This window comes from Ricinus communis, chromosome 9 (assembly GCF_019578655.1).
Source record: "Ricinus communis isolate WT05 ecotype wild-type chromosome 9, ASM1957865v1, whole genome shotgun sequence".
In the NCBI taxonomy this organism is placed as follows: domain Eukaryota; kingdom Viridiplantae; phylum Streptophyta; class Magnoliopsida; order Malpighiales; family Euphorbiaceae; genus Ricinus; species Ricinus communis.
In genome coordinates this window covers 16,255,874-16,277,401 of record NC_063264.1, presented here as the reverse complement: position 1 = coordinate 16,277,401, position 21,528 = coordinate 16,255,874, and the positions used below count along the sequence as shown (strand labels likewise).

Below are 21,528 nucleotides of genomic sequence, written 5' to 3'. Positions count from 1 at the left end.
TGGCTCGAGCGTGATTGAAGATAAAGATATGCATTTTTCCTCCTGTCAATGCTTGAAACTTGTGTATCTTTATGCTAATTGTTTATTCAGTGCCTAAGGTGATATCAAAAATTCTGTCAATTCAATTGTTTGACTTTATTTTAATTTTAATTTTAATTTTATATATTTTAGATTTCAACTTCTTTTCTAAAGGAAGCGCTGCTCTTATTTAAATTAAATATTGGAAAAGGAAAATGAGGTTTTAGGTTGCATTTTTATTGTTTATTTATTCTTTAACAGATTTTTATTGGCCATTGTGTTTGAATAAATGTGTGTCTTTGTATATATAGAGGGAGAGATTATATATTTAAAATGATAAGTGCTATGATTTCATTTTCCTCATAAGTTGTTCAAATGTTATATGAACTGCTTGTGATAATAATGAATTGCTTGCTTTTAGTCTAGAAGTGCTTTGTTATTCTAAACAATTGTTGCTTCCTGTTTATTGAATTTGATGTGATTTTTTGTGCTTGTATCATTCTGATACTAATTAATCATCAAAGAAAATGTTGCCACTATCCAAAGAGGCTAATTGGATAGCGAAAGTGGGGACGTCTCGGCGTCCAAGAGGATCAGATTCCTTGATAAGTCCGATATTTAGAGAATTATGGTCCATTAGAGTTTGAAATGAACCTATAAATAAAGTATGTATCTATATTGCTTTGAACATATTGTAAGCATTGAAAAGATGATTGAAACTATTTTTAAAATGGCGTTGTCATTTTCTCTAAGTTTTGAACTTGAGCCTTGTGTCTAATGGTCTTTCAGTAGTATGCATGTGTACCGAGTCGCACGTGTTCACTCATGTATCATCAATTCACATGTCAAATACATCAAGTAGCATATTGGTTGTCAGTCTCGAACACAATGATGCGAGTTTAAAACAAAGAGAAAATGAAAAAGTATACTAAAATAGATTTTGCTAAGAATTATCAAAGTATTTGAATGGTTCGAACAAGATCCACAATGGACCAAAGTTCTCTATATGTTTGACATTCGAACAAGAGTTAGATTGCACTCGAGACGTCACAATAAACTGTAAGGATTCAGCCGTGGTGCTTGCAAGTGCATAATGATATGACTGCTTTTCGTGAAATGTATGTGATTGCTCAATGAGGTTTTAAATAATAATTATTGTGTATCGCAGATGAGTGGATGCTTCATGCTATTCTGACAATATGTTGATATGATTTTGAGTCGAGTTTCTCATTTGAAAATGTTTTAAGACTTGTATGTTAGCTCAGTTTAAAATATTTCGAGGTGTATGATTGTAAACCTAGTTTTCAAATAATGGAACCATTTATGTCCTAATTCTCTTTTCTTGATACATATTCTCTACAACTTTTACTATTCACCATACTCTTCCTTTGGTTATCTCTTTTTATGTCTATGGTAAAGGCTTTTTTGATTAAATCCAACTCCATAGCTCTCCTGGCTATGCTTTAAGCTTACTTAAGATACTAACTTCTTGTTGACAGGCTTGAGTTGGGTTTAGTAATTTTGGGCATATATGTGATATTATGATTGGATTGGAAATTGATGCTTGTTAAATTTGGTCTATGTTTGAAGATTAAGCTCGAAGTACACAAGGATTGGGTCGGCACAAGGGATATTGAAGGCTGTTTAGAGTTTAAATTGGAGAACTGATGATGAGTTTGAAGCTATCAACTCTAAGAATTACATTGTTTGAGGATGATTCTTTGGCTAATTATAACTTCCTTATTTTCTTATTTTGTTCACTCTCTTCATTTTTATTTCTAAGGTTAGTACTTCAACCTCATCTCTGCATAATTCAGTAACTATTTTTTAATTTTATTTAGTTGCATGAAGTGAGTAAGGGCTTTGGGTTACTTTAACTGATGATTATTGATCGTGTTTGATTTGTGTTTATGGCTTAATTGTTGTATTACGGCATGAGATGTTAGATTGGTGCTATGCCAAATTATGTGAACCTTAGGTTGGTCCTTTTTTAGTGTGAACTTGATTGGAGTTTTGGATTTCTGTCCGCTGTGTGACAGTCGACTTGTTTGAGCATTATCTAGAGTTCCACAACTCCAAATGAGGCAAAATATGAACCTATAGAAACTTTGATCCGTCCTCTAAAACTATTTATTTTGTGGAAGTCCTAATTCTGCTGTTTTGGAAGTCAAATTGAGTATTAGATTTTCATGGTCAATCTGGCCTGACAGATTGACCTATCTACATTGTTTTATTTAATCCTCCTTGTTCGCAAGACTAATTGGAAATGAAGCTAGACTTAATGTCCTTGTGATTAGTAGAGAAGAGCCTCATAAATCTGTCATAAATGACAGTTTGTTGATTGTGTGTAAATAGTAGTTTTAGATGATTAATTGCTTGAGAAAATCTATTTTTTTGATGCCATGTGATATATTTGTTGATGCATCGCTGGTGGGAGCTTTGGTTTGGTAGCTAAGGGTTGATTTTAATATTTGTTTGCTAAGTCCTGAATTCTGTTCTAAGTCTTTTCTTGACAGTCAAATTTGAAAATTCATACACCAGATTCTATGACACATGAAGGGTTGATTTTTGGGTATTGTTGTTTCCCGTCTATGTAGTTTATGTGTATAAAAGGGCACTTTGTCCAACGGCCGGATCTTGACTTATTGCCATTCTTATAGGGACTACCCAGAGAGAATTTTCTAAACTAGAATTAGGAATCTTCCTTGTTTCTTTGGACTGCTTTCTAGATTGGAAAATTGCAATTACCCCTTAATTCAATGAATATCTGAAAGGCTTTGATACAAGAATTTATGGGATTTAAGCCCTTAGTTTAAGTTGGAAGTGGCGCCTGATTTAGTCTGATATAATCTGATTTGATCTTTTATTATTGCACTATTTTTTATATCAATTTCATAATACTTTATTTAAAACTTGCCATCAACATAAAGGAAAGTGTATTTTTAGAAATTCTTATGTTAAGACTAATTTCCAGGTTGTGTCACTTATAGATTCTTATGTTGAATGAACACAGCAATAGAGTACACCCTCCTCTCCATGATTTGTCCGATTATAACACTTTCTTCTTTTATGATGCACATTGATAAAGTTTATTTGTTATACAATTTGAAACATAGTTCTGCATCTAAAAAAAAAAAGCAAAGCATAATGTTGTTGGTTTTTAACATATCATTTTAGTTATGCAATTTACTGATATTTTACTCTTCTTTTTGTAACCTGTCATCAAACGGGATGAAGTGTAGCTTTCCCTTGTCATCCTCTGGGTTCTGGTTTGACTCTTGCAGCTGCGAAGGCAAGGCATTTTGTACTGAAGAATTCACATTGATTTCAGATGGTGCTTCGTTGGGGTCCACGGACCAAGTCGCATTTGCAGAGTGAATCTATTATTATCAACCATAAGCCTATGGGAGATTTCTGTATTGTTTATTTCAAGTATTTGCCTATATGTTTAGGAACTAGGTCTTGAAGCTAGAACTCTTGTCGGGACTTCACTGATTGATGCTCATGCTGGTGATGTGGGGATCATGGAGAGTGTTCCTCTTCCTGATGCAGATTTTGATGTTAAAGGTATTATTTTAGTTAAAATGAGACACGGATCCCTTACCTTTATTATGTGTTAAGTCTTGTGACAAAGAAAAAATATTTCCTTTCTTATAAACAGCGTCTTCATAGAGTATGATAAGGAAGCAATAAATTATCATATGACTTTAGTCTGTGGTACTTCTACTTGTCATATGGCTGTATTGTAGAGCAAGCCATTCATTTCTGGGGTTTGGGGACCATTTTGGTCAAGTAACATCTGTAAATTTTTAATATCATCTTGCTTACTGAAAAACAGCATGTGCAATTTTGTGGCAGGCTATCACTTTGGAATACCAATGAGCTTATTATAATTAAATGACTTTTAACACCCAAACGAGCACACGTGCAGACATATTATGATACTCTTATCAAAAGTCGGCTTTTATCTGTCCACAATAATATATTGCTGAACTTAATTTAAAGGCCTTCTATTCTTTTGATTTATGCAGCGATGACCCCATGGAGGGTGGGCAAAATGCTACTGGTGCATTATTAGATTACATCATAGAAAACCATCTTGCTTCTCCTTGCCTCGCAAACCATGCTGCTTCTCAAAGTAGGATATCAGTTCCGGCATATACGGTTTTAATTAAATTATACCTTTACGTAGTACTGCGGCTTAAGTGATTCCTGAAGTTGTTAAAGGCACACCTGGGGTGCAAGGTGCACGAAGCACAAGCCCTAGCAACTCAAACGCTAAAAGGTGGGTGATATAGGCTCGCGTCTGTAACATTTTAGTTTAAAACTGTTTTTTCCCTTTTCTTTAACTATTTCCTCATCTATGAAGGTCCCATGCATAGCAAATTAAAATAAAACAACTACAAGAAAGAAAGAAGCCCATGTTGCTTTAGATAAGATACAAATTGTCTACATGAGGGGGATAAGACGTTGCTGTTGTAATTATTCTACATCACACAACTAGGTCTCTTTTCTATCTCTCTCTCCTAATTTTGCAAGTCACGTCTCTCAAACATACACCTAAGTATGCGCATTTAATAACTATGTTTGATCCTATATTACTTATCCTTGTCTTCCAGACATTTCATTATTCGAACTATTGAACAATATTTTGAGTACTATAATATGGAAGAATCAAACTACTATTTATACATAATCAACAAACTGTCATCTATGACAGATTTATGAGGCTCTTCTCTACAAATCACAAGGACATTAAGTCTAGCTTCATTTCCAATTGGTCTTGTGAACAAGGAGGATTAAATAAAACAATGTAGATAGGTCAATCTGTCAGGCCAGATTGACCATGAAAATCTAATACTCAATTTGAATTCCAAAACAGTACAATTAGGACTTCCACAAAATAAATAGTTTTAGAGTATGATGAGGAAGCAATATATTATCGTATGACTTTAGTCTGTGGTACTTCTACTTGTCATATGGCTGTATTACAGAGTAAGCTGTTCATTCCTGGGGTTTGGGGACCATTTTGGTCAGGTGACATCTGTAATTTTTAATATCATCTTGCTTACTGAAAAACAGCATGTGCACTTCTGTGGCAGGCTATCACTTTGTTATAATTAAATGACTTTTAACACCCAAATGAGCACACATGCAGACATATTATCATACTCTTATCAAAAGTCGGCTTTAATCTGTCCACAATAATATATTGTTGAACTTAATCTAAAGGCCTTCTATTCTTTTGATTTATTCAGCGATGACCCCATAGAGGGTGGGCAAAGTGCTACTGGTGCATTATTAGATTACATCATAGAAAACCATCTTGCTTCTCCTCGCCTCGCAAACCTTGCTGCTTCTCAAAGTAGGATATGAGTTCCGGCATATACAGTTTTAATTAAATTATATTTTTATGCAGTACTGTGCCTTAAGTGATTCTGAAGTTGTTAAAGGCACACCTGGGGTGCAAGGTGCACGAAGCACAAGCCTTAGCACCTCCAACCCTAAAAGGTGGGTGATGTAGGCTCGCATCTCTAACATTTTAGTAATGCAATTCCATTTAGTCAATTCTCGTATTTTCTAATAATTTTTTTTTATTTGTTAGTGGAAATAGTTTTTTCGTTTCCCTTTTTTTTCTGTTTATAATTATTATTTTAAAAAAAATATATTAATGTCCTTATACATATAGTCTTTGTAACAGGTGCTTTTTAAAATTTCAGGGTTTACTTTTAATTCACAGGTTTTTTAGTGTATCACTTGTTCTATTCTTTGTTTTATGGCATTCTTCAGCTGGTGGAATTTCAACATTCAGAACCAAGGTGCTATAGCATGACTTCTAAGATGAGAGATTGTGGTTTTCTAATACCTCTTTCCTACTTTTCTTCATTATTCTCTGAAATTTGATTATTTTAATTTATGAGTTTAAATTTAATGTGTAGGGTACAGTTTCCATATCCACCGAACTAAAGGAGGATCTAAATATTGATGTTAGTCAAACTGATTGACATGGCATCTTAAAAAGAATTGTGGTTGTCTTAATCTGCATTTAACATTGGTTTTCACATTCAGTCAGGTTCAAGATTGTTTGGGTTCATAGGTGCTGGTGCTACACTTGGACAGCTTTTTGGATCAGTGTTTGCCACAGGAATGGCTTGGTTAGGCCATGTATGTAAGCTTTTTCAATCATATGATGTAAAGTTTCCACATTTTTATTTATCTTATGTTGCTTTAAACCATGGGCTGGTTCTTTTCAGTTCTACTTTTATTTGCGGCTTTGTTGACGGAACTTGCAGTACAAGCATCGAAAGGAATTAAGAAAGATATGTCCGAACTTCCTGAAGAATTATCTCCTATAAGGTCATCTATCTTTTTGTATTTCTTTGCTTCATGTACTATGTGTTAATTGCTATAAGTTGAATATTTGTATAGTTAGGAGTTGCCATAGGCACTAATCCATTTATGTGATTTGCTCTGGAATGAGTACCTACTGTTGAGATTAACAAATTACAAGTAGTTGCTAAAAGCATCTTGATAGCTGCAGATGAGATTGTGTATTGTATCATATTTATATAATAGAAGACATGTCAATGCATGCACACATGAATGAGCCATGGCTTGTATAGTCTATCCGTCCACATGTAGGTCAAGTCCAAGATGCATCTGAAGCCTTTCCTTTCAACAACATATGTTGAAATGATCATGAATTTTATTTCAATCCCTGTAGTTCTATTTAATACCTTTTATTTTTCTTCTCTCTGTCTTTCTTGTTTCCCAGCATAGAGTTATCTTTTGGTCTTGGAGAATGCATTTGGACAGTCTTGACAATCTATGAACTCTTGCACTAGTCAATTTGATATGTATGATAAATGTGCTTCTCATATTATTTTGTGTAAGATTGATTGGTACAATTGGCCGAGTGTTATTCTTCAAGGAAACTTCTTTGAAGAGGACTTGTAAATCGATTTTCATAACTGAAATTTTACATTTTTTTGCTGGTATACCCTAATTTCTGTGAATGACTGTTTGCTTATGGGTACAGAAAGGTTGATCCCGATGAGCAAAGTAAGACTGATGACAAAACAAAAGCATCTTTGAAAATACTTTCTCCAAAGTCACCTACATCTAGAATGAAGCCTCAGCTTTCAAGCATCTTGGATGGAGTTTGGCTTATACAATCTTCAACTTATTTATTGTATGTGGCCTTATTCCTCTGGCTGAGTGCAGTCGTCTCATAATTCTTCTATTTTCAGGTAAAATAAACTTTTTGTTTGACTGAATAGCTAGGAAATATGAGTTGTACAAGAATGGAGAACTACCGAGATTATGTTTTTCCTTCACAATCCATTCATTTGTCCACCAGGAAAATAAGGGGAGATAAAATGAGAGAAAAATGCTAAGAAGGGCTCACTATAGAGGTTATATTATTACTTAGTTTCTTATGCGCTAAATTTTAGGGCACTTGGCGGGCAAGGGTAAGAAACTACCCATATTGGAATGGTATGGAAAATAGTTGCTTCCCAAAACAAAATGTTATACCAACTATAATGTCGGTTGTATTACAATTAACATACTTCTATCCTCAGACTCCAATACAATTAAAATTCATATTTGGGAATCGTTGCTTTTGGTTGCAATCAACACTCAGTTGATTCGAGTTTGATTTGTTGCCTTTGGGGCCTTGGCAGGTTTCTCCCTTTTGGTTGTGGCATCTTATTTACATGCTTTTGCTTGGATAATGTACAATGCTTGTCCTCTAACTGTTGATTTCCCTCTCTTCATCTTTGCAAGTGTAGAAAATGACTGTAATTGCCATGACTGTTACAAGTTCGGTTGGCAGAAGAAGATTGTTTGCCCAGATAAATAGCTTCATTGCTGTTTTTGTCCTTGCTGGACAACTTACTCTAACGGTATGCTATTGTGTAATGAGTTCTTTACAATAGAAGACATGTCATTTTTGTTAATGGTGCAGTCTTGAGTCTTTAACTAATTATTCGCTTTTGGAAAGAAAAGTACAAACACCAACTTTTAGCCTTAAATTTGGAGTCGTATCCTTGAGGTCATGGCGGTGATAGATGCCATAGTAAAACTTAAATTTCCTTATAGCTTCTGTTGTGGTTAATGGAATCAATGTGTTTTCATTAGTTATATCTACTTGAAAGAAAACTTTCTTTTTCAAAATAATGGCTGCTTACCAGAAGGCAATTATTATATAAGGCTTAATAATGATCTAAAAAATGTTCACTTATTTGAAAATAATGTCCTTTTATTATTATTCCCACTTGGTGCTAGTAATTATGCATGCATATATGGGAATCAAAGTTAATCTTATCACGATGTTTTAAGAGACATAATACTTTAGAAGCTTGATTCCAGATTGTGGAAGTTACTATCATGCTCTGGCAGCTTAAAAAAAAAAGAAGAAGAAGAAGAAAAGCTATGGGATAAATTTCGTTATTCCTTAGTTTTCCAGGGGCTAATTCGTATTATTATAGTTCATCTCTTTATTCCACTTATCACAACACATACAGGGGCGCATCCTTACTATTGCTGGGGTTACTACAGCTATATGCTTGACTCCAGTTGTTGCCTTTCTAAATTTAATTGTTGTTGCTGTTTGGCCAACATGGGTAGCTGTTGCCATCTGTGAGGCATTAAGGAAGGTTTGTCACAATTGCTGATTTCTCTTTGTTCCTTCATTGGCCTTTTATTTTTACCAGTAGTAGAGGCAAACTGTGTTGGTCAAGAAAGTTAAAGGTCACTCTGGGATCTCACGGTTCCTTTTTTCTTTACTTTGCAGGTGCTAACTTATGTGGTGACCAGGCCTGGAAGAGAACTTCTGTTTACTGTTGTTTCACAAGAAGATAAATATAAAGCAAAGGTTTGCAAACCTTTCCCGTTCTGAATGTCACGTTTAAGTGAATCAGCAACAGTGTCATCTGTACTTTTCCCCGCCCACCATTTTTATCCTCATTCTATTTTATATATTTGTGGAATTGTAACCCATCACACAGACGGTCTTGAAACTCCTTTATGCATGGATGAATAGTGCTTCTATTTTCTAACTAATGCCAAGACATATCATGCTACATACTTTATATGTGCACTGATTCATCAGGTGTCTTATGTTGTATTGCTGCTAGGTGGAATAGTTGGAGTATCAAAACTTCATGGTTTTATGGTGCTGCAGGTGTGCATAGATGTAATAGTTCAACGGCTTGGAGATGCTACAGCAGCTGGAATGTACAAACTATTATTTAGCATACTCTTCATGGAAGGACCTCAACTATCTCCTTTTATGCTTTGCTAGTACGTATAATTATGTTGTCTTTATACTCCTATTCCATACTAACCTTCTCTTTTTGAAATAAAAAAATTTCCAATTATCTGCCACTGTTTTTTCCCTTTTCTTTAACTGTTTCCTTATCTACGAAGGTCTCATGCATACCAAATTAAAATAAAACAACTACAAGAAAGAAAGAAGCCCATGTTACTTTAGATAAGATACAAATTGTCTACATGAGGGAGATAAAACGTTGCTGCTATAATTATTCTACATCACACAACTAGGTCTCTTCTCTATCTCTCTCTCCTAATTTTTATTTGTTTTCTTTGTCTCCATCTTCTCTGTTCTTTTTCACTCCAATTTTACCTTTATTTTTTTCTTTCAACCAGATAGGTCCTTCACTACCTGAATCAAATGCTCTTGACGTTTTGATTCTATCTTTGCTGCCCCTCAGTTCTCCATTCTCTGCACAACCTTTTTTTTTCCTTTCCTCTCTTCTCTACTTTTGTACATGTCCTTCCCGAATTTAATGGAAACAGGTAAATGATTAGTGAAGATAAGGCCTTTTCAGGATATAGTGTCCAATTTTTTATATTAATCATTGAGCTGTTAATAAATTATATTCTTATAAATTCAACAATAATATAAATTTAATTTGTAATTTAATATTAATGATTCATAAAATATTTCAAAATAATTCTAATTTTTATATTATATACCATTTGTATTTAAAAGCATACCATTTTCTACATTTTTGCAGAAAATATATACCATTTCTCTGGATTTTATATTTCCCTGCAATTTTCAGTTTTGATTTTCAAATTTCAACTTAAAACCCTTTAACTACTACCAACATCCTAAGATAACATTGATTTATCAATTAAAACTCAATTTTAATCAAAACAATCAAAGATCTACCTGAAAAAGAAAAACTGAGATTGTTGTTACTCGATCTATATTTTAATGAAAAAAATAAAAATTTCAGATCTGATTATTTTCCATTTAATGATTGACTTTCATTTTAAAATCATTATAGAAAGTAATATTAATAGGCAAATGGAAGAAAAAGGATAAGAGTCTAGTGTTTGGCTAACGTGTAAAGAGAAAAATGGAAAAGCTGTTTGAGAAGATGAGAATAGAAGTATTGAAAGAATTATAAATGAAATAGATATGTTGTCCACGTACTTTTAAAATAAAATATCTAATTTATAGTATATTTAAAAGAAATTTTTTTTACAGTATAAATGATATATTTAGCTTTTTCTTTTTGAGTATTTGTGAAAGAATCCTTTGTTTATTTTATTACCCTCTTATGCTAAGCCCATATATAAGATATTTTGGGTTTTATTGTTTTCTCTTACAGGAGTCATTCTAATGTACTATAGATATACGGTACCATATAAATCTATAAATATTAATATTATTAATAAGTCCAATCCAATATATTTAATTGGATATGGAAAAATAGATGTAGTTGTTTTATCAAAATCTTTATACTTTTATTTTAGGTATTATTAAAGACTTTTACACATTTCATAAGACTCTTGTTTATTCTGTTGAATTTTTTTTTTATACTTTGATCAAGGACTATTAGGTTTTCAATAAAAAAAAAACAATAGAAATAAAGGCTCAAAAAATAAAATAAAAATTTGAAGGACTCAATAGAATAAAACTGAAATTCAAAAGCTTAAAATTATATTTTTGCCTAAAAATTCATTGTCTACTCAACCAGAAATTATAGGTATATGATAAATATTAGAGTTATCTCCAAAATGGCAAGGTTGTGGAAAATCGTAAACTTTACTGGGAGTTCCAATCGAAAATAAAATATTGCTTAAGTCAGCATCTCCTATAATCATTATCCTCACTTGAGTGATCCTCAACTTTATCCCAACAATTAAAATTTGAAGTCAAGTGCTTATTGGGTTTTTGGAATTGCTTGCCATCATTTCAAATTTTGATAAGATGATTTCCTCTTCCTTTGTGTTATTGTTTTGAGCAGCTAGAGTCTTTCTTAAACTCAACTTTTGTTGTGCCTGAACAAAAACTTCAACAACAATGGTCTTTCAAGGCTTAAATATTTGCTCTCTACTTCTTGTGAAAGACCAAAAGACCAGTTGACATTTGGTATTTTAGGCAGAAAGACTTCATCGGAAGGACTTTCTAACTCCACCAATATCCAATTTGGATTTTTTATTTTGACCACTAATGACGTGCTTTTATGACCTTCTTTAGCCCATTAAAAATTAAAAATCAAGATAATATATATTATAACTTTATTTTTGTTCTAGAGTATCGAATAGTAAAAAGGTGATAATTTTGGTGTCATCGTCGGATTAAAAATAGAGAATAAAGATAGGAATGCAGATGTCTATGAAGAAGATGAATAGAGAATAGTATATTAATTATGCAAATATAAGAGGAGAGATCTTTATACAGAAATAAAAAGCAAGAATTAAAAAAAAAAAAGAGAAACAATAACTCGGTGGTGATAGATCAATGACGCACACAAAAAAGACTAACGAGGCTAAGTGTTAATGATCGGGATATGGTAGTGACTGACAGTAAATTGTTTAGGATAATAAAAGAGAAAAAAATAGAAAATAATATAAAATTTTAATTTATTATTAATCTTTAGTATTACATTATTAATTTAGTAAAATAATGTAGGGGTAAATGTCTTTTTATTACTGGGTATAAATTTTAGTGGGTTTCAGTGTTAATAGAGTAGTGAATGGTGTTAGTAATTTGGATACAACTGAACTTTTTAAAAATATTGAGAGTAAAATTGAGATAAATTGAAGTATAAGGATTTAATTATCTTTCTTTAAATTCTACCAATCTAACGTTTATGAGTAAAATTATGAAGATTTGGATTATATAGCCATAGGTTTTAGAAGATTATAATATTAACTTGGTTGATTCAAGGAGTGAGGGAAAGAAGAAAAAAGCATACGTTGGAACATGTAATATGGAATTTTTTTTTTTTGCCTTTATTATTTAAATAAGAATAAGTAAAAGTAAATTAAATTTATGATAGGAAATCATCATCTTAGCAACCACACACCCCAATAACTAATGAGTTATGATACATATGGAATGCAAGAAAACACCCTCCAATCAAGATGATTCCAAAACCCAAGGATCTCCTCAAGTGAAGTTAGGACAAAAACTAGTTCCAACAATGAAACTAGCACTTGAATTCAACTCCAAACGCCACAAACCAAGTATGATTTGATAAGTTAAGAATCAAACACAAGATTTTGGTTAGAGAACGCCACAAACTAAAAATAGTTTGATAAGTTCAAAGTGCATGCAAGAACTTAAGCAAAAACACTCACAAAGAGCAAACAAAGATTATCATTCAAAAATTCTATTTTGTAACTTTAAAAGACAACTAATCACACCATAACTTAAGAAAAAACCTAATAAAATGAAAATAAAAAAAAGGCTTCAAATGAATCTTATTGGACCTATGAGTTCAGCCCAAACTTATTGCACTAAATTGATGATTTTGGATCCTTTTTGCAATCCTAAATCTTGGACTGAGCCTTGTTGTGTTTGAACACTCCAAATGTCTTTAATTAAGCCCAACAAAGCTTCTTGCATACTTTTGGACTTGGATCTTGTCATTGGACCTCCTTGAAAGCTTAAAGGATCATTTGTAATTCTTGTCTTTATTGCATCATTCCCTCTCTCCTCGTAAGGATTCGTCCTCGAATCAGCCTCATTGTTAACTTCATCACCTACATCAAATAAAGAAAGATCAGCAACATTAAAAGAAGCACTCACATTGCCATACTCACTTGGCAAATCTATCTTATAGGCATTGTCATTAATTCTTTCAAGAACTTGGAATGGCCCATCCCCTCTTGGCATTAATTTAGACTTCCTTTGGCTTGGAAATCTTTCCTTTCTCAAATGTACCCAAACCCAGTCACCCGGTTCAAATACAACTTTCTTTCTCCCCTTGTTGTGTTGCTTTTGATATTGTTGATTTCTTTTCTCTATTTGAGTACGCACATTCTCATGTAAGCTTTTAACAAATTCAGCTTTTTGCTTGCCTTCAAAATTAGCCTTATCAATGGGTAATGGCAATAAATCCATTGGAGTTAATGGATTGAACCCATATACAATCTCAAAAGGTGAACAATTTGTTGTACCATGAATACTCCTATTGTATGCAAACTCAACATGTGGCAAACATTCTTCCCAATTCTTCAAATTTCTTTGAATTATTGCCCTCAATAGTTGTGAGAGAGTCCTATTAACCACCTCCGTTTGTCCATCCGTTTGTGGATGACAAGTTGTTGAGAATAGAAGCTTTGTTCCCATCTTGCTCCAAAGTGTCTTCCAAAAGTGGCTAAGGAACTTGACATCTCTATCACTGACAATTGTCCTTGGAACCCCATGCAATCTTACAATTTCTTTGAAGAATAACCCCGCAATATGAGTTGCATCATCCTGTCTTGTGGCATGGAATGAAATGTGCCATTTTGCTAAACCTGTCAACAACAACAAAAATAGAATCTTTCCCTCCCCTTGACCTAGGTAATCCTAGAACAAAGTCCATAGAAATGTCTACCCAAGGTTCATTAGGTATGGGAAGTGGAGTATACAACCCATGAGGCATCACTTTAGATTTAGCTTGTTTACAAGTGATGCATCTCTCACATATTTTTTGAACATCTCTTTTCATTTGTGGCCAAAAGAAATGATTTTCTAAAACATCTAAAGTTTTTCTCACACCAAAGTGCCCCATCAAACCCCCACCATGTGCCTCCCTCACAAGCAACTCTCTTAAAGAAGATTGAGGCACGCATAACTTATTTTCTTTAAAAAGAAAACCATCATGTCTATAGAACTTGTCAAACCCCCTCTCTCACATGCCCCATATACATTAGCAAAATCATGGTCTGAATTATATAATTCCTTAATGAACTCAAAACCCAATAATTTTGCATCAAGTGTAGAAATTAGAGCATACCTTCTAGATAGAGCATCGGCAACAACATTCTCTTTACCTTGTTTGTACTTGATGATGTATGGAAAGGATTCAATAAATTCCACCCATTTAGCATGCCTACGGCTTAGCTTCCGTTGTCCTTTCGAGATATTTCAAAGACTCATGGTCGGTGTGTATAATGAATTCCTTATACCAAAGATAGTGCTGCCATGTCTCTAAAACTCTTACCAAAGCATAAAACTCTTTGTCATAAGTTGGGTAGTTTAGACTTGCTCCACTTAGCTTCTCACTAAAGAACGCGAATTGGTCTTCCTTCTTGCATCAAGACTCCACCAATACCTATTCCACTTGCATCACACTCAACCTCAAAGGTTTTAGCAAAGTCGGGCAAAGCAAGTAAAGGTGCTTGAACTAAGTTTTTCTTTTAGCAAGTTAAAAGCATCATCTTGTTCTTTTCCCCACTTGAAACCCACATTCTTTTTAATGCATTCGGTTAAAGATGCGAATTGTAGAGAAATCCTTAATGAATCTCCTATAAAAGCTAGCAAGACCATGAAAACTCCTAACATCATGCACACTAGTAGGTTTTGTCCACTCTCTAATTACTTTTACTTTTTCTTGATCAACATGAATTCTCTTGTCATTAACAATATATCCAAGAAAAGTAATTTCATTAGTGCAGAAAGTGCATTTCTTAAGATTAGCATATAATGTCTCTTGCCTTAACACATCAAAAACCAGCTTTAAGTGTATTACATGCTCATCTAAAGATTTGCTATACACAAGAATATCATCAAAATAAACCACTACAAACTTTCCAATGAAAGCGCGCAAAACATGATTCATCAATCGCATAAAAGTACTTGGAGCATTAGTTAAACCAAACGGCATGACTAACCACTCATATAATCCATGTTTAGTTTTGAAAGCGGTTTTCCATTCATCACCCTCACGCATTCTTATTTGATGATATCCAGATTTTAAATCCACTTTAGAAAACACACAAGCACCGTGCAATTCATCCAACATGTCATCTAGCATAGGTATAGGATGGCGATACTTTACCGTTATTTTGTTGACGGCACGACAATCAACACACATTCTCCATGAACTATCTTTCTTAGGCACTAAAATTACAGGAACCGCACAAGGACTCATGCTTTCTCTTACGTACCCCTTATCCATAAGCTCACTCACTTGCCTTTGGATTTCTTTTGTCTCCTCCGGGTTGCATCTATATGCTTTGGCCTATTAGGTATGCTTGCACCCGGAATGAAATCAATTTGATGTTCAATTCCCTCGAATTGGTGGTAATCCTTTAGGCACATCTTCGGAAAAAGCTCTTCATATTCCTGCAAAGCTCAAGAACAACACAAGGCAAATCCTTATTAAGATCATTAGAAATCATCAAAACTTCCTTGTACATGAGTACAAGTAAGGGCTGCCTCAAGGTTAGTGTTCTCCTCACATCACTTGGCTTTGCATACACATTCATCTTTCTTTCACTCTCATCTCCCTTGTTTTCTCTCACCTTGTGTTTCCCATTACACTCACTTTTACCACTTACCTCACCTTTTTCTTTTTCACTATTTCTTGCTCCCTCCCCTGATATTCCCCATATGAAGATTCAAGCTCTTCATATTGTTGTTTAATTCTCACTTGATCATCAAAAATGGCCTTGGGAGGTAATGGTCCAAGATTGAACTTTTGTCCATCAATAGTTAAGGAATATCGATTCTTGAACCCATCATAAATCACACGCCTATCATATTGCCAAGGTCTTCCCAATAAAACATGTCCGGCATACATGGGAACTACATCACAAAGCACCTCATCCTTATATCTCCCAATGGAAAAAGAAATTAGCACTTGCTTATTTACCTTCACAACACCACTATCATTCAACCATTGCAACTTGTAAGGCCTTGGTTGTTTGGTAGTTGGTAATTTCAATTTCTCCACAAGCAAAGTACTAGCAACATTAGTACAACTTCCACTATCAACAATCATGTTACACAACTTATTAGCAATTAAACAATGAGTATGAAACAAATTCTCACGCTCGCTCTCGATGTTCATCGTGTTTACATTGCAAACTAAGTGTGCGTTGTACTACTAACACATCCCCTTTAGCATACTCAACATCACTAACATCCTCTAAAGTTGGCATGTCATCATTCTCATCATCATTTTCATTTTCACTTTCGGATTCAACAATTCCATCTCTAACAATCATGGTCCTCTTATTAGGGCAATCACGTGCATAATGACCATGTCCAAGACACTTAAAACACTTCAAGCTTCTAGATTGATTAGCTTGATTCTCAACTTTGTTTTTGCCTATTTCATTTTTATTCTTATTCTCATCCACTTTAGGCTTAGCAAATTTATCATCCTTTTACTCCAATTCGATTTCCAATTAGAAGAACTAGAACTCGAATTAAGTTTAGAATCAAACTTACTTGCACCTTTTCGCTTGAGTTGCCTTTCAATTTTCATGGCCACATTCACCATGTCCTCAAGCTCCACATAATGTTGCAACTCCACAAGATCAGCAATATTCTTGTTTAGACCATTCAAGAATCTTGCCATGGTAGCCTCTCTATCCTCCTCCATATTTGCTTTAATCATAGCCATTTCCATTTCTTTGTGGTACTCCTCCACACTCATGGTTCCTTGCCTTAGAGTTTGCAATCGTTGATGCAAATCTCTATAGTAATAGTTAGGAATAAACCTCTTCCTCATGATGCGTTTCATCTCCATCCATGACCCTACGGGTCTTTCTCCATTTCGTCTCCTTTCCCTATACAATTGATGCCACCAAACACTAGCGTAATCACAAAACTCAACGGCAGCAAGTTTTACCTTTTTCTCCTCCGAATAGTTATGGCATTCGAAGATCATCTCCACCTTTTGCTCCCATTCCAAGTAGACATCAGGATCATTCTTTCCTTGAAAGGAAGGAATTTTCATTTTGATGCTGCCTAGGTTGCGATCTACACCATCTTGCCTTGATCTCCTATTGTGTCTCCTAGGATGGTCATCTCCACCAAAAATGGTTGCTTGGTCATCCTCCAAATCATCTTCGGCATCATAATCCTCTTGTTCAAAGGCTAGTTGCCTTTCTCTTCTAGGCTCGTTTTGAATTCTTGTAATAGTTTCACCTTGCCTTCTCACACTTTCAACAACATCATCCATTCGCCTATACATTCTTTCAAACTCTTTTTGCATTGCTTGCAAAGTTTGCTCAATGGATGCTCCAACACTACTTGAAACTTGTTCTTTTGACATTGTGCGAAAAACTTGAAAAACAAGTTAGTATAGCCTCACAAAAAAAACACTCGCTCGCGTGTGTCTCTCAATTAAAATGTCACACCGCTCGTGTTTCACTCAAAGTTTTGGCTTTTCTCGATGCTAGTCTCACCACTATTGCCTTTTACCTCTCTTGCTTTTGCTTTAGGTTCTTAGATGAACTAATCACCTAAACAAACCAAATCAGATTATGGCAATTCAATGGAGTGAAAAGAAGAAAGAAAAAAAGGTTGGTCTAGATTAAGTTGTTAGGTCGGGCCAAATTTAAAGTAGCTAGACACAAGAAAGCAATAGAATAAAATAATAGAATATGATTTCTATGCTACTCAAACTTTCTTTTTTTTTTTTGATCTTGTGATTCTTTTTTTAATGATAATAACACAACCGAAAGAAATTATGAACAACACAATTTTTTTTTTTTTTTTTAGCAAAGGACAACGAAGTTTTACTTTATGCGCACAAAGGTGTAAACTTTGAAAAGAATGAGTACTTAGAAGGAAAATATTGAAACAAGAAGAATTTGGCACAAAAAAAAATAAAGAAGATGAGAAACTTTAATAACACACAAAACACAAAGATAAGCAAACCTCAACTTGAAGCAAGCTCTGATACCAAATGATAGGAAATCATCATCTTAGCAACCACACACCCCAATAACTAATGAGTTATGATACATATGGAATGCAAGAAAACACCCTCCAATCAAGATGATTCCAAAACCCAAGGATCTTCTCAAGTGAAGTTAGGACAAAAACTAGTTCCAACAATGAAACTAGCACTTGAATTCAACTCCAAACGCCACAAACCAAGTATGATTTGATAAGTTAAGAATCAAACACAAGATTTTGGTTAGAGAACGCCACAAACTAAAAATAGTTTGATAAGTTCAAAGTGCATGCAAGAACTTAAGCAAAAACACTCACAAAGAGCAAACAAAGATTATCATTCAAAAATTCTATTTTGTAACTCTAAAAGACAACTAATCACACCATAACTTAAGAAAAAACCTAATAAAATGAAAATAAAAAAAAGGCTTCAAATGAATCTTATTGGACCTATGAGTTCAGCCCAAACTTATTGCACTAAATTGATGATTTTGGATCCTTTTTGCAATCCTAAATCTTGGACTGAGCCTTGTTGTGTTTGAACACTCCAAATGTCTTTAATTAAGCCCAACAAAGCTTCTTGCATACTTTTGGACTTGGATCTTGTCATTGGACCTCCTTGAAAGCTTAAAGGATCATTTGTAATTCTTGTCTTTATTGCATCAATTTATAAATAAGGTAAATAATTTAGAAAAATTACAAAAAATAGCAAGTTGGAAAAACAAAATTTACTAAGAAATTAGCTAAAACTACTCATTTTAGTAAAAATTAAATAAAAGATTTCAATCTCTAATTGAAAAAAATTGGAAGCTATTATATTCTTAAACATAAAAAACGAAAAGAAAATATTTAGTAATTTTTGTTAATTATAAATAAGAATTATTCAAGAATATTATATATATTTTATTTTATGACAAAATTAAAAGTTTACGACTATAGTCAGTTGGAGAATACAATTATCTTTTGAATTCGACTACTTTTATTTTTTTTAAATTCAACTCAAATTTTAAGAAGCTTATGCATAACATTAAATTCGAATATATAATCTTTGCATATATTTAAAAAAATTAAAAAGTAAATCAAACTCAAATTATTGTATATTAATTTACACTCCTATGACTAATATACGATAAATTAAATTCTTAAAACTGTAGATCATAGTAAGCTCTAATTTTGTGGTTTTTCAATAGAGAAAAATAATAATAATATTGATACTGTCTCTATATGGTTAGCATCTTAAATAGCTAAAAAAATATTAGTAATATATATAAAAAATATCATTTAATTTTTAAAATAATACATCATTAATAAATCAGCTAATTTAGATTTTATTTTATATTTTTTATTTAGTATTCATAATTAAAAAATATTTTTTATATATAGCAGCTAATATATTTTAAAAAATATATATATATTTTAAGAATATATAAATATATATTTCTGTACATATGTATAAAAATTCATTAAAGATTTTAGATTTCTTTTCCTCTTTTTGGGCCTCCAATTTTGAAATATTTAAATCTTTACTTTTGATTTTCTTTTTCCATTCAACCCCCCTTAACTTAAACTTATCTTTGGCTCCTTCACAAATTTTCCTCTTACATACAAGAACATTAGTAGTGGTGTACAAGGGATATTATTATATATTATTGTAATGTTAATTATGATGGCAGCCATCTCTAAGTGATTGCAGTAACTGCACATTCTGGGAGCAGGCCATGAGGAAAACGCATGATGTCTGTGCAGTATATCATGTAATTTTTATGCATCCACCTTAGCCTTTCAAGACTTGTTCACATGAAGCCCCTCATTCAGCCATTTATAATCTATGGGTCTTGCAGATGGGGACTTTACATTGCAAGAAGATCCACTGGAAGACCACACACAGGCTCTCACATCGAAGTTGCTGAAGGAAAAAGTGAATGAAGCTCTTGTCCAGTCTATTTTGATGAACCCACTTCTTGTAGTCCAGTCATCACCATTCCATATACTTGAGTGCGACCTTATTGGTTGATTCCTTAGGAATGGAATGCCACTGGAGTTCAAGTTCTTAAATTGTTTTATTGGTGAACCATCGATAGAGAGCCTGAAAATTGTACATAAGATGAGAGAAAAACAAACTGTTAAATGTGTTAAATATTGGTTGTACACTATTGGATCAATAGTGAAAAGGTCATGAAATGTTCTAAAGTTTTGATAATTTTCAAGACTGATTTTAGTAAAATAAAAAATTGAGGAGTTTTAGATATTTTGTGAAATTTGATGATTGATAAAATCTTTTATAGTATTTTAAATTTCAATATTGAACGATTGATAAATATTCTGAATATCTTATATTGGAAAATATTATGTACCTAAATTAAGGAAATCAAAATGGACCAATTTGAGGCTTAACACTTACACAACAGTGAGGGGATTCGAGAGGATGGAATAGTTATGGAAATTCAGAGTGAGATTGAACCAAAGAGGAAACTGTTGCTCTCTATCACCTTTGTTGGAATTCCTATTCGTGATTGATCAGGGAGGCTTTAAATAATAATTACTGTATCACAGTTGTGTTGATTGTTGATCAGAGAGGTTTTAATAATATGATTGTTTATCGGTGAATTGTTATCATTTATATTCTTAATGACATAGATATTAATTTAATTATTTTTTCTTCTTTTTATTAAGTGCAGCATTACTTATTCTTTTAAAAGAATTTTATAAAATAAAATATTTTTTTTATTTTAATATTAAATTAGTATTTTTAAGGAATTTAAAAAATATTTTAAACAGTTATTTATTTATTTATAGAAGAAATTCAAAATAAGTTATTTTAAATTAAAATTAAAAGAATAGTAAATAAGATTAACTAAATAATAAAAAGTTAATTTAATCTATTCATTTTAAAATTAAGAGTTTGTGAGAAGTTTTAAATTTGAGTTGTTATGAATTGAAGCTGTACTTCCCGCCCTAATCAGACCGTTTTTTTAGGCCAAGCTGTCACAATTGGCCGCCAAGAAAATCTAATGAAGAAATTTAAATATTATAACCTTCAGTATTTCAATAATAGTTGAACAAACAAGCCCACCAATAGCTTTTTTTTTTAGTTTTGTTTTCACTTTTGTGTAGTTGACCCCTAAAATCAAATCTAAGTGAGCATTAATTCAAATTTCAAACAAATGCTATCAAAATATTAATATAATTAAAATAATGATATGGACATAGCCAAACTTAAAGATGGACTTGATGGAGAGGACAACAAGAAAACCAAAGATAAAGCTAAGGATCCATTGAGCATGCTACAAGGCCCAATTACAAGGTCAAGGTCCAAGAAGCTACAAGAAACCTTAATTGGCTAT

General features: G+C 33.0%; 1 long non-coding RNA gene and 1 pseudogene across 1 annotated transcript; both read left to right on the top strand.

Moving 5' to 3' along the window:
- The first annotated feature begins 20 nt into the window (after window positions 1-20).
- On the top strand, window positions 21-5,431 carry LOC107262542. Its single transcript, XR_001536417.3, has 4 exons — window positions 21-3,585; window positions 4,050-4,303; window positions 4,388-4,522; window positions 5,277-5,431. It is a non-coding gene; the product is annotated as an uncharacterized LOC107262542 (long non-coding RNA).
- On the top strand, window positions 5,432-20,432 carry LOC8264017 (annotated as a pseudogene).
- The last annotated feature ends 1,096 nt before the right edge of the window (window positions 20,433-21,528 follow it).